Source organism: Camelus dromedarius, chromosome 4 (assembly GCF_036321535.1).
Source record: "Camelus dromedarius isolate mCamDro1 chromosome 4, mCamDro1.pat, whole genome shotgun sequence".
NCBI classification, from domain to species: Eukaryota; Metazoa; Chordata; class Mammalia; order Artiodactyla; family Camelidae; genus Camelus; species Camelus dromedarius.
In genome coordinates, this window is record NC_087439.1 from 24,532,964 (window position 1) to 24,545,429 (window position 12,466).

Sequence of the window (12,466 nt, forward strand, 5' to 3'; positions counted from 1 at the left end):
CATGTAAAGGATTTAGCAGAGTTTCTGGAACACAGGTATTCAATAAATGTTCTCTGCTATTATTAATACTATTATTCATTACTGTTGTTACTACTGTTAGTGTATCAGATAGATGAAAGAATAGATAGATAAAACCAGTGATTATAGATTTCTCTAACTGGAAATCACTTCATAGATCACACAGGCAAAATGTAGTATTGTCCTAAGAAGAAGACATAAACATCAAGTATGTTACTCTCCCTGGTTTTCAAATTTTCTAACTGATGGATATATTTTTTAAATTACATTTAAGAAAGAATTTGAAACTGGGCTAAAACAGTCTTAAAGTAAACTTTGAGGACAAATTTGAAAGACTGATCCTTAAAGAAACCAAAAGATGATTTAATACACAACTATTTCGCAGAAACAGGGCAAAGCAGATCTTAATATTTTCAGTACCACTTAGTATATGAGAATTATTTAAATAGTTTACAATAATTGTTTGGCCTGTCAATTTCAGTCCATTTTCAAAGAGGTGAACGTATCACAAAAATCATTTAACATTCTGAACCAATCGTGGAAGGTGAAATGTTATGAAACCTAAGCATGCATATCACTAATAGAGTGGAAAATTCTTAGAATGTGAGCATTTGTGGGTAGTCCTAACACCTGCTTTAGATCAGTCTTACCTCAGACTTTCACTCTCTGAAGATGTCCTTTTCAGTGCCACTGACAGTCTTAGTTCCTCTACAGACCCAATTTCATATAATGATATATGGCACCTTCAATTCTACCTTAGAATTTATCCCATAGATTGTCATTTTCTTAGAAAAGATTCAGTAGCATGTTACCTGCCATCTTGACAAAATACAAAACCAGATTAGTAGCCCAAACAATCTCAACTTGACAGAAAGTCGAAACCTTTCATGACTGTGGCAAAATAAAAGGGGTTTTAATTCAGTGGTCCCAATCAAAATGCTAAAGAATTAATAACCATAGTGCTCTAGAATTGGTCTCAGAAAGCAGCAGAGAAACTGGATGCCTAATGCAGTTTTCATACTGATGTAATGGAACCACTGAACACACTCCGATGGTACATTTCCTATCTTAGAGCTCCATTAAATTTTCACCATAGCTGACCAGTGAGTCAGTATTCATTAGTAGGGCTATGGAAAATCTATGTGAAATTCTGATTTGATAAGCTTCCATTGCTGTCTTTAGTGGAATTTTCTTCCAAATACAGATCAAGTTATGCAAATATAGTCACTTCTTGGGCTTGTTTCAGTTTTAACTGTGATTTTTTTGTAAGGCTTTTTCTAAGATTTTTTTAACTGAGTAAAAAGCATTAAACCAATTTTTTGAAAATGCAGGCTCAATCAAACTTAGTAATTTAAGCCCATTTTCTTAGCATATCTAAGGCAAAGACTTAGAAAAAAGCAATGAAATCAGTGTTTTTAATTGGTTACGAAAAATATGTAAAATAAATGAATGATAAACAGTTAAATGGTTAATTTCTCCAAGTAAAATGACTTAACTCTTTCAAGGAGAAGAATTGTTTGAAAAGAGGGATAGTGGCCTTTAAATCTGTTCTGCAGTGCATTTGTCCAAAGAATATGTGTCAAATTCTTTAAATCGTCTAATTCTTCACATCTAGAATAACATACCAAGATTTGGGATAGCTGTGTGTGGTGGTTTGGGTCTTATATGTGTGCTTCCAGATACCTGGGAGGGGCTTGGCAGGACCACAACCGCTTTTCAAAGTGTTTACTCTTATATATTGTTCCCAACATGTTGAGAAGCCTGAGCTCTGAATTCACCCAGCCTTTATTGAGCCCTCACTGTAGGGCAGGAAAGGCTGTGTTTAATTGACTTTAAATGCCCAGCAGAACAATATTCACAAGCACTTTATGTAAAAAGAAAACTGCCCCAATATCACACAGTCTAAACTCAGTCACAAACCCTTTCTTCAAAACCTGCTTTTTGGATTCATGGAGACCTGGCCAATATGTGATTTCATTGGCTAGATTTTAGATCTGGAAACAGTCACTTGATGGGGCTGCATTTCCTAATTTCTTTAATATGACTATTAAGAAGGGTACATTGTGATGCCAAAAAGGGGCCAGCAGATAGTTCTGAATGATCACCCAGTGGAAAGAAATCGTAATAGCTCCAGTGGGTGTTACAATCATTGTACCATGGCAGTGGTGGCTTCTGAAAAGCCTTCAGTCTCTCCAGGTGCTTTCACATTTGCCAAAGGAATGGCAAGAACTTTTCAAATGTATGAGTTTATTACATTGAGCCTCTCATGGAAAACAAAACTCCAATCAGTTTAATATGTAAATTATAGGCTAGAGGGTACACTTTAGGGCAGTAGGTGTGTTTGTACGTATCTTCTACTTGCTTTTGGAACTGAGGTAATAGCTCTCTAGCGCCAGCCAAACTACCTTATGTAATCTTTCAAATAGCAGCATTGACATCCAAGAACAGAAAACACTTGGCAATACAGTTTTTAGAAATAATAACAATTGTTTGATCTTTTAGGAGCAATGAGTATTTCCTTAGGTGTACCAAAATGACAGAGTTAGAGAGGCTTGTATGTTTAGAAAGTGGCTTCATTCATCTTTATATGGACAAAATCATACTGGATGGTATTAGCAGAAATTGATAGTAATACTGTACTACATCTATTTTTAATCAGTATATTTAAAAGGAAACAACTAGTTTAAGGATTAACTAGTATGCCTCCAGGATTTATGATGAAAACCAGTGTTTTCCTGCTTCGTTCCAGTTTTTCTCCTTACCATTTGGGATGGTTTCTCTTGGTGGTTCTTCTGGTGGTTGCCTCCATATCTTACATTATTGTTATTTGGGGTATAGATTTTTGTCGATATCTTTCTTACCTTTAATATTATAATGTATTTATATTACCTAATTTATTCTATAATGAATCTGACTCAGTTGAACTAGACCCCATCAACCTGGCCCTTCTCCTCCCCAAATACTTAAATACAGCTTGTCTTGCCATGACCATTGGCTTCCTCTGAAACATACTTAAACCTCTATTTATTGTTCTACTAACCATAGAAAATTGAGACTCCAGGCCTTCATTGACAAGATGAAAAATTTAGTGTCCTCTTCCCCTTTCACCTCCTCTGCCTTTGCTATTGAATCTACTTTTACATCACGAAAATTTATATTACTTCACTGTTTTTTGTAATTATGATTTATTCATAGGTTGACTCTAAAAGTTAAAAACCAAAAAAAAAGCATTCATACAATTATGATTATGTAAGGTTGCTTAACACAGCACCAAGTATGAGATGTTCATCTCTGTCCTTAGAGTATCATGACCCATGACTCTAAGAGAGTAATGCTCCTTGATCCTGGTGAAAAAGATTCTCCTTCCTTTTACATTTGAAGGTTATATTAGTAAGTTAATGTTGTTTCAAAACCACAGTCTAGTTTTCTATTCCACACCCCCTACCATATTTTGAATCTAAATGTGAAAAAAGTCAGTCATCAGCATTTACTTTATGTTGATCATGTAAATATTATGGAACGTTTCATCAAGTAATGTGCTAGATTGGATTAACTTATCCATGGTCCAATACTATGCCTTATGGGCCACACAGATTATAATGTTCTTATTTTTAAAGCTTATGCTTCATCGTTTGCTTATAATCACGCTCTCTTTTAGTTTGATACATTTTTGGATTGTGAATATCTTGTACAGATGTTTTTCCCCCAGAGTTGTATTTTTTTCTTGCTTTATGGACCTTTACATCATCAAGGGCTTTAATCCTCTCAATTAAACAGCCTATGTACTTTAGTCTGCGACTCCCTGTTTTTTCCCCCAAAATATCTTCTGAAGTCCTTCCATCATCCTACTCCAATTTGTACTAGTTGCTTTCTAGGCTTCACCTTTATCACCCTGTGATATCCTTTCCCTGAACTTCTGAGCTGTGCTCACTGTCTTCCAAATCCCAGGCCTTTTCTTTCTTGCTTTAATCTCTTCTATCTCTATGTAACAACCTCCAGTAACTCATTTATAAAACACAAGACCTTGACTATCTAAAACCATCCTCAGTATACCCACACACTTGATCAATAGTTTAGTTAGGCATAAAATTTCATTGCCTCTGGAACATAGAGTTGCTGCTTCCATTCTTACTCTTGTTACTTTGAATATTTTTCTTTCAGACTCATTGAGAGTTTTGTCCTTATTTTGACCTTCTGTAATCTACATAATGTATATAGTCGGCAGAATTTTAAAAATTTATTCTGCTTGGCACTCAACTTGAAGAATTGTGACTTCACCTCAGGAATTTTTTTCTCTTTATTATTATGTTAATACAGTCTTCCCCTAAGTTTTCTCTGTTTCATTTTCTGGGATCTGTATGATGTAAGTATTAGATATCAGGACTGATTTTTCTCATGTTCTGAAAGAATTCTCAATTTTATCCTCCACCTTTATATTAATTTATTTTTACTTTAGTAATTATATTTTCAATTTTCTAGATGTCTTTTTTATTCTCTGTTCTTTTTTGCATACCTCACTCTCTCATATGCTATGAGGGCAAAAATTTTGTTTGACCATGCTACTCCCATTCCTGATATTGAGGCACCTAGCACTCAATAATATTAGTTAATTGAATAAGTGAGAAAACAGAAAATAAATTATATTTTTTCTAACTTTCCTAAGGATATATATTAAAATTTGCTGTTTTGGACTTTTGTTTTTATTTTTTAATTTTACAATTAAATTAAAATTAAAAATTCTGTTCCTTGAATCATCAATTTCATCTAGGTTCCTTTCATTCATATATTTGTCTCATTCAGTTTCTGTCATATTAGTGACTTGACTCAGTGGTCTGGTGGGCCACAATTGTCCGTTCTTATTACAGAATGAGATTCCACAAAGATAAGATGGAGCTCTGTATACATGGATAGAGCTTGTTAATGATATGTTTTTGCTGTAGAGTTATCTATAGGGACTCCCACACCTGCCTCAAACATCAAATATTTCCATAAGATACAGTATTCCTTATATACTCTTGATAAACTTACATACTCTTTATAGATTTTTTTATGGTAGAGAATTTTCAGCTCCATTTACAATTAGGAAAATTGCATTTATTTGAAAGTATAGCAGCTTTAGAGGGTGACTAAGCTAAGTTTAAAGCTGGATTCTGCCATTTACCAGCTACATAACTTAATATTTGAGTACTGACTTTTTGATATGTGAAATTTACATTATAAAATTTAAGTGAAATAATTTATGGAGAGACTCACACAGTGCCCAGCATTTAGCAACCCCTTTCCTTCCTTCCTTCTGTATTTCCTTCCTTGTTTTCCATCTTTCTTTCTTTCCTTTCTTTTCCTCTTCTTTTTCTTACTTATGTTTATGGAGAAAATTATGACTAAGAAGATACCAGGAAACCATTTTCCCAAGTATTCTTTTAAAGGTAAAGAAATCAATCCAGGGAAGTATCAAGGAAAGGCAGCAGTAACTCACTTAACTTCAGTGCAAGTCTAAAGATGATTGTGGTTGGCTCGTATTTATCTTTTTTTGGTAATTTTTATCATGGTCCTCTCTATACATAAATGGGCATGAGCTATTTTCTTTCCTATCCACACCCACTTACATGGTGTCACCTAGTTGCTGGAATGTTTAAGTAATTACCCACACAGACACAATTAATTGTTTAAGGTTTCTGTCATATAAGAAACTAATGTCTTTGAAATCACAGTACTTTTGTAAAATATGTCATTTGCATTGAGAAGTAAAGAAATATTTTCCATTCAAGTTGCAGATACAAGTTATCAGCCCTAAAGTTTCAACAGTTACGTTTATAAATTGCAAAATCATTAAGAGAAAAGTATTTTTTAAATGATTTGTTAGAACTAATGTATGACACAGTAACTTACCTGTCACATGTTAATTTAAGCAAAATATATATGAGCAACACTGCAATATACCTTTGAGCAAAGATATACTCCAACTTTGCCACTTTATCAGTATTAGTCTGAGAATAATTATATTTGAATTTATATACTGGGGCATGGGTTTATCATTGCTTGGGCCTGAAATTCTCTCACAATGTCCACAATATGCACTAATGTGCTTAATAATATCTTGTAAATCTTCTTTTCTTTAAACTTCTTTATGGTTCATAATTGAACTGTGATCCTTACGTGTGAGCTATGTCATGATTTAATATTAGCCAAAATTAATAGCCAACCTTAAGCTGCTTTATCTTGGCCTATAAGCTTCCTGGTTCCTCTACATTTATAGTTCCCAGGCAGTTTCTGTTATTTAAAGGCTCTTGGGAGCTAGTGTGTTGGTAATAGAGTACCACATAGCTAGCTTTTGTTCAATAATAAAACACAGGTCACCATGAAAGATGGCAAATGTTGAGAAAAAAGTGCACCTGGGTAGCAGGTTAAGCCCATGTCTTTTAAAAGCCTGTTATCCAGGGAGGAAATGATCCTGATATTATGAGATATTAAAAGCAAAATAACTTTGGAGCAACAAAAGAAAAATGAGGTCCAGAAATGGAAGCAAATTAGGTAAGGGGAAAAAGAATAAGCCAGAATAATAAATTAGTCCTAGTGATTCAAGAATTTATTTTCTTATGGAAAGAGACCTTTTTACACAGGACTAGTTAGAACGTGTTATTTGTGATGGCTTATATATACTTGATTTTTAGTGTCTTTAAACTGGTTTTACCTATAACCCAATATATTTTGTGTATTTGCAAATAATGATAATTTTTTTCTATTACTCTCCTTTTTTCTTCCTTTAAATTATATTACTTTCTCTTTGATTCAAGTTCTCAATATCTTTGTCTTTTTTCAGGCAAAAGAATATTTCAGATAGTGTCAGGCTTTAGCACTAAAGCAACTGGATACCTAATAATATCCACGCTAAATGCTATAAAATGTTTAAGACCCAGTTGATTCAAAACCAGCATACTGGCATTTTGTTTTTAGTCTATGGCCTTTAAAACCCATATTAATCCTTTCCCTGGCAGTAGATGCTGATTTTATTCATCCCATGGACTGTCTATCATTAAGAGATTGCCCAGACTTTTGGCATATCCTACAGGGTTAGTCTAATCCTGGTGCTAGTTTGAAATATTGTCTTTAAGCCTTCCAGCTTGAAGACTGACAAGTTTCCATAAAATAAGAAGAAATAGAGCATGGGCACCAATAGGGAAACAGTTAACCGGTAGAGACAGGTTTTGTTTCGTGGTGTAACTCTCAACCGTGTTTTAAGCATACTCTGTGCTCTACCTCAAATTGTGTGTGTGTGTGTGTGTGTGTGTGTGTGTGTGTGTGTGTGTAGATTACAGAAAGGGTACAGAACCTCCCCTTCCATCCCTGACATTGCATCAGTCCAAGCTTATATGCCGTCCGAAGCACGTCCTCAACTAGTTGCAGATGACCAAAAGTCAGGCTAATGTGGTATTTCCCTCCTGTGTCAGGAGGCTGCTGCTGCTGCCTTCTGGAGAGATGGTCCATGACCAGTTCGGTCCTCTAATCACATTCTAAATCTTTCCTCTGTGAAACCACCTGAAGAGAAGAAAAGATGAGGGCTCTCGTCAGTGTTCTCAGGAATCCCCTTATGTAAAGGTTAGCATTTATTATTGATATCCTGCTGTTCTCCAGCAGGTGTTCTGGTACCTCATCGTTCCCTCATGACTCCTAAACCCAGCTCACAGGCAGTGGAAGACTCTTCAGCTTAATTCTTGTTAGCTTTTCAGGGCCTCCGCAGACCGCACGAACTGTATCCAAAGCCAGCGCTGGCACTTCACTTTCTCCCTTGTAGTTTTCACAGTTCCACAGCTTACACAAAGTACGAGGTGTTGATTTCATCTTGTCGTAGGGTGGATAATGGAGGGGAAAGACAGAATTTTTTTCCTGAACTGAAGATTGATAATTTGAACAAATGTGTGAATAAATGCTTCGTATGTAGTGAGATGAACTCAATTTTTCATAGTGCTTGAGAAGGAGGAATGCATGGTACGACTGGGATTTGAGAGTCCACGTTATATGTATGTTGAATGTGCCTCTTGAGAGGTTACCTGTCAGCTCTCCCAACCAGTATCTCCTCTTCAGGGTCCACATCAGCAGGTGTGTGGACTGCTGCAAGCACAGGAAATATTAATATCAACAATTAATTTTGACATGTCCTAAGATTAAGATAGTGCTCTTTTATTTCCTTTAGCATCACTGACAGCTTGGCCTACAAATCTTTCCCCTCAAATTCACGTCTATTATAAATCAACGATATTCCACAAACTCTCAAGATAAAGGAAAAAAAGAACTGTATCGTTTTACAGAGAGGTATTTTGTTTAATTTAAAAATATCTCTTTCTTTTGACTTGTTACCCTGCGTGATTAGTAACACTGAAATTTGACCAACTTCTTTAAAATGTAGTCATCAGAAAAATCTCTGTGTGGCACAAGTGCTGTTCCAGCATATTCTGTTTTTCTCTCTCTCTGTGGAAAAGAGGCAAAGGGCCATATCAGAATTTGGATGGTCATAATTGACGGTCTGTCGGTGTCAGTCAAATCGCAATGTGGAGAGGCGGATCTCCCAACTTTTCTTTGAAATCAACTGTACTGCTCTAAGTGTGTTTTATCAAAGCATTTTCTGGGGCAACAGATCTGAAAACATAAACTTTATATAGCATTGTTCCTTAGATATTTCTCTTTAATATGTCCTTTCTTTTTGAAGATAAAATAAAAGTACATAAAAGAGTTCTGGGAATAGGCAGCTATATGTCATAAACACCCATCACTCCCCCTCACCCACGGTCCCCATAGCCCCCAAAATTTGGAAATAATTTGATTGAAGTGATGACTGCCTTGATCTTGTTTGAATACTCCTCCTTCTTCATTGTCTTCTCTCTATGGGAGGCCACAATCCTGTCATGGAGTCATTCCTGGGAGAGAAAGAGGTATTTCAAGCAACCATATTTTCCAAACACAAAATTGAGACACATGGCCTGACAATGACATAATATTTGAAGTAGGAACTGTGCTCAAAGATCCAGAACATATGGTTGAGTTTTCTTACAAAAAGCAACTATTAAGACACTGTCTAGATTCTGATTCACAAAAGGCACACTCCTCCATTCCCTTTCATTTTCATTTGAAAGTATCACCCACACATCGGAAGACTGACCAGTTTTCCCTCAGACACGTTGCTTTGCCAGTGCGAGAAGCAGCCCGTTGACTAGGAAGGTAAACGCACAGACGTCAAGGAAGCAATGCAAACCAGACTGCCAGACATGTTACGAATATATTGCTCTTCTTAAAAATGCTAGTTGGTTTTTCATACTGGAGTATTGACTAACTGTCTGTGTTTGATGTATGGTTTACCAGCCTGATGTCGACTTATGGTTAGAGCTTAACTTGTTAGTTCTGCTTTTGCAGCCAATTCAGAATAACTACAGATGCCTTGAGATATTAAAATTGACTGCTCAAATGGACTCAGTGTGGGAGTTTCATTGGTTTTAAATTGATAACAGCTGGAAGAGTGAATGATTAAAGCGTACATGGGCGTAGGACACAGCTCTTTCACAGGAACTCTTGTGAACAAACTCCCTTCGTGTGGGAATTTTTTCCTTCTTTTTATATCATAGTTGTTTCTAAGCAGTCTTGAGTTAAATTTTAAAATTGCACAGAAATGTTCAGAAGCCTACTGAGGAATTCATTCCTGAGAAACAGAGATAAATTTTGATGACGTGGGTTTCTATTCTGTAGGGAACATTTCAAGTTAAGTAGCATTCCATAAGGTGGTAACTGTACTTATTTCCTGGGCTCTGGGGTTAAGTAAGCTGTAGAGGAAGCATCAACTGCCGTAACAGAAGGGCCGGAGTGTTGAGTACATCTCTTTCTTCAACTCACAAAAACCGAAGCACCGAAGTGCATTATCACAGATAAGTCAAACAAAGCCTCTTCTCTGCTTTCGTATTCTCCTGGAAGCGGTTATTATTGTTTTCATTCTTTTAAAAGATGATCTGAACACTTTCTTCTCACACAGGGAAAAAAACACACACACACAAAAGAAAAATAAGAAAACTTTTCTCCCTCTCCTCAAATCAACAACACTTACATAATAAAAAAAAAAAAGGTTTTATGAAAATGTATTTTTGTAATTTGATAGTAGCTTAGGGAAAAAGCCCAGTAAAGAAAAGAACACAGAGGAATTTAAAGAAGTTTATAAGAAAGAAATATCTATTTATACATGTTTTCTTCAGCTTATATTTTCTAAGAGTTCAGTGTCTTTACTACTGAATACCATAACCTGACTCCACTCTATTTTTCATTGTCTGTAGTAGTTTACCTTTATTATTCTGTTAAAAAATATTAGAAGCACTTTATACAGCTAAATGTTAGAGAACTTCAGTCTGTAATGATAAGGTTGGGGTTTATTGAAGAAATAAAAAGCCAAATATTATGTACCCATTTCACATATACATTTTTAAAAGAAAAACTTAAACATTGACCCAGCTAGTATGTCCCAAACATGTAGCAAATATCAAGTGTTAATTGCAATTAGTAGAATAAGAAATTTAGGTATATTTGACAATAATGTTAGTGGATACTGATACATATATTCAGACATGTAAGATAATCAAAATATGAAAGGTACTATAATTTTAAAGTAAAATAAATCATATATATTTGGCCAACATTTATAAGAAAATTTGTTATATATTTATTGCTCAAATTTTACCCCAAATTATAACCTGTGTACCTAGACTAAATCCTAAAATTGCCTGCCTTGATGCCTTCCTGAGATGCATACAGCCATTGAATCATGCTTTGTGTTGCGATGGATAACTTGTGCAGATAGCCATCTAACAGGCTGTTACAAGGATCGACAACTTCGTAAGATTTAATTCCTTTCAAAATGGAAGAGCAAGGAGAGAAATTTTCATTCACTTTCATCAGTTGTTGAGCTCCAATTTTTAAATAATTTTCTTATCTACGCATATTAGACAGGAGGGAGATTTTAGAGGAGATGTAATCCAAGTTAAACACATGTGAGGGTCATTAACTTGAATATATCACTCCTAATATATCCCTTTGAACTTGGGACTCAGACTCATAGGAGAAAAAGAAATGATGGAGGCGGAAGAGGACTGGCCTCAGTTAACCTCACAATGAAGAAATCTATCATGCACTTGAGACTGGGAAATAAGAAAGCAGATGGTCTGAAAATAATATCTTGAGGACATCTTAGTATCTTGATATTCCAAATAATCTAAATTTCAGAAAAGCCATTATTCCCCCAGACTTCCTCGTCATTTACACCACCTCATACATTTTTTTCTCCCAACAGTAAAATACTGTGTTTACATTTTTTGTAACTCTACATTTCAAATGCACTGGGGCCTTGAGCATGTTACAATTTTTCCATCTTAAAAAAAGTAATTAGCATAGGAGAACATTCAATATTATGTAAAGAATTTGACAGGACCTCACTTAATGTTTTTTTAGAAACAATTAACATGTCAAAAGAGGAAGTGAGAGCCTGTTTTGGTTATAAATCTGTTTACATAATTACTGGTTGAAGAAGTCAAACATTTTAGGGAGGAAAAAAAGCAAGGTTAGGCCCTCTTTTCATCAAAAGTAGAATTCCCAAGGATGTCAGATATCTCAAATTCTCTAGCATAAGTTTTTTTCTTCATGTACACACTTGTATGCTTACGTGGAGAAAGTATTTCAAGGGTGGCTGTGCAGTGTAGGAATATAAGCATTCCAAATGCAACCATACAGTGCCACATACCAGGGCACTACAGTAGTAGATATGCCTGTCTCATGCCATAGTGTGTAGGACAGAATGGGAAGCAGAAGTCCTGGACAGGGAACTGTGGCCTCAGAAAGGACTGATGGGCAGGAGCTAGATAGTGAGGGGAAAAAAGGACCACAACCTTGGCCCAGGAGAAGAAAGAAAACAGAGAATAGATAGCACATTGGAGAAAGTTGGAGAGGTGGGGCATCATATCTGAGGAATTCTGGAGAAGGCAGTAGGTACTTTTGGGTAAAGCTGTAGTGGAAAACGCTTCCCCGTGGTAATCCAAAGCCATCTGTTTCTACGCTGAATTATTAGAGTCTGGACACCACCAAAAGCCCAGAGGATGCTCTGTCTCCCAGGTGCAGTTCTCTAAGTCAAGAGTCTGAGAAGCTGCTGTGATACATATGTTAAGCCTCAGTTTCACGTACTGAGCTGGATGGTAGACACTCAACTGATATCTGCTAGAAAGTCTGTGCTAATCCATTTGGTATGCCATTGGAGGCTGGAAGGGGTTGAGGCAGCCTCTACTGGAGAAGGTCCTACCCTATTGCCACCATTATCACCAGTCTAGAATCTAGACTCCAAGGCTGTCTAACAAGAAATGCAGCAATGCAGTGCATTCTTGGGAAAAAATGGATACTCGAACACAAAACTGTACCTTGTTTCATGTAA

General features: G+C 35.9%; 1 protein-coding gene across 5 annotated transcripts in view; it reads left to right on the forward strand.

Moving 5' to 3' along the window:
- The window catches only part of ARHGAP15 (Rho GTPase activating protein 15), a 575,316-nt gene that overhangs the window by 338,986 nt on the left and 223,864 nt on the right, over window positions 1–12,466 (forward strand). The gene's annotated exons all lie outside the window — the stretch shown is intronic.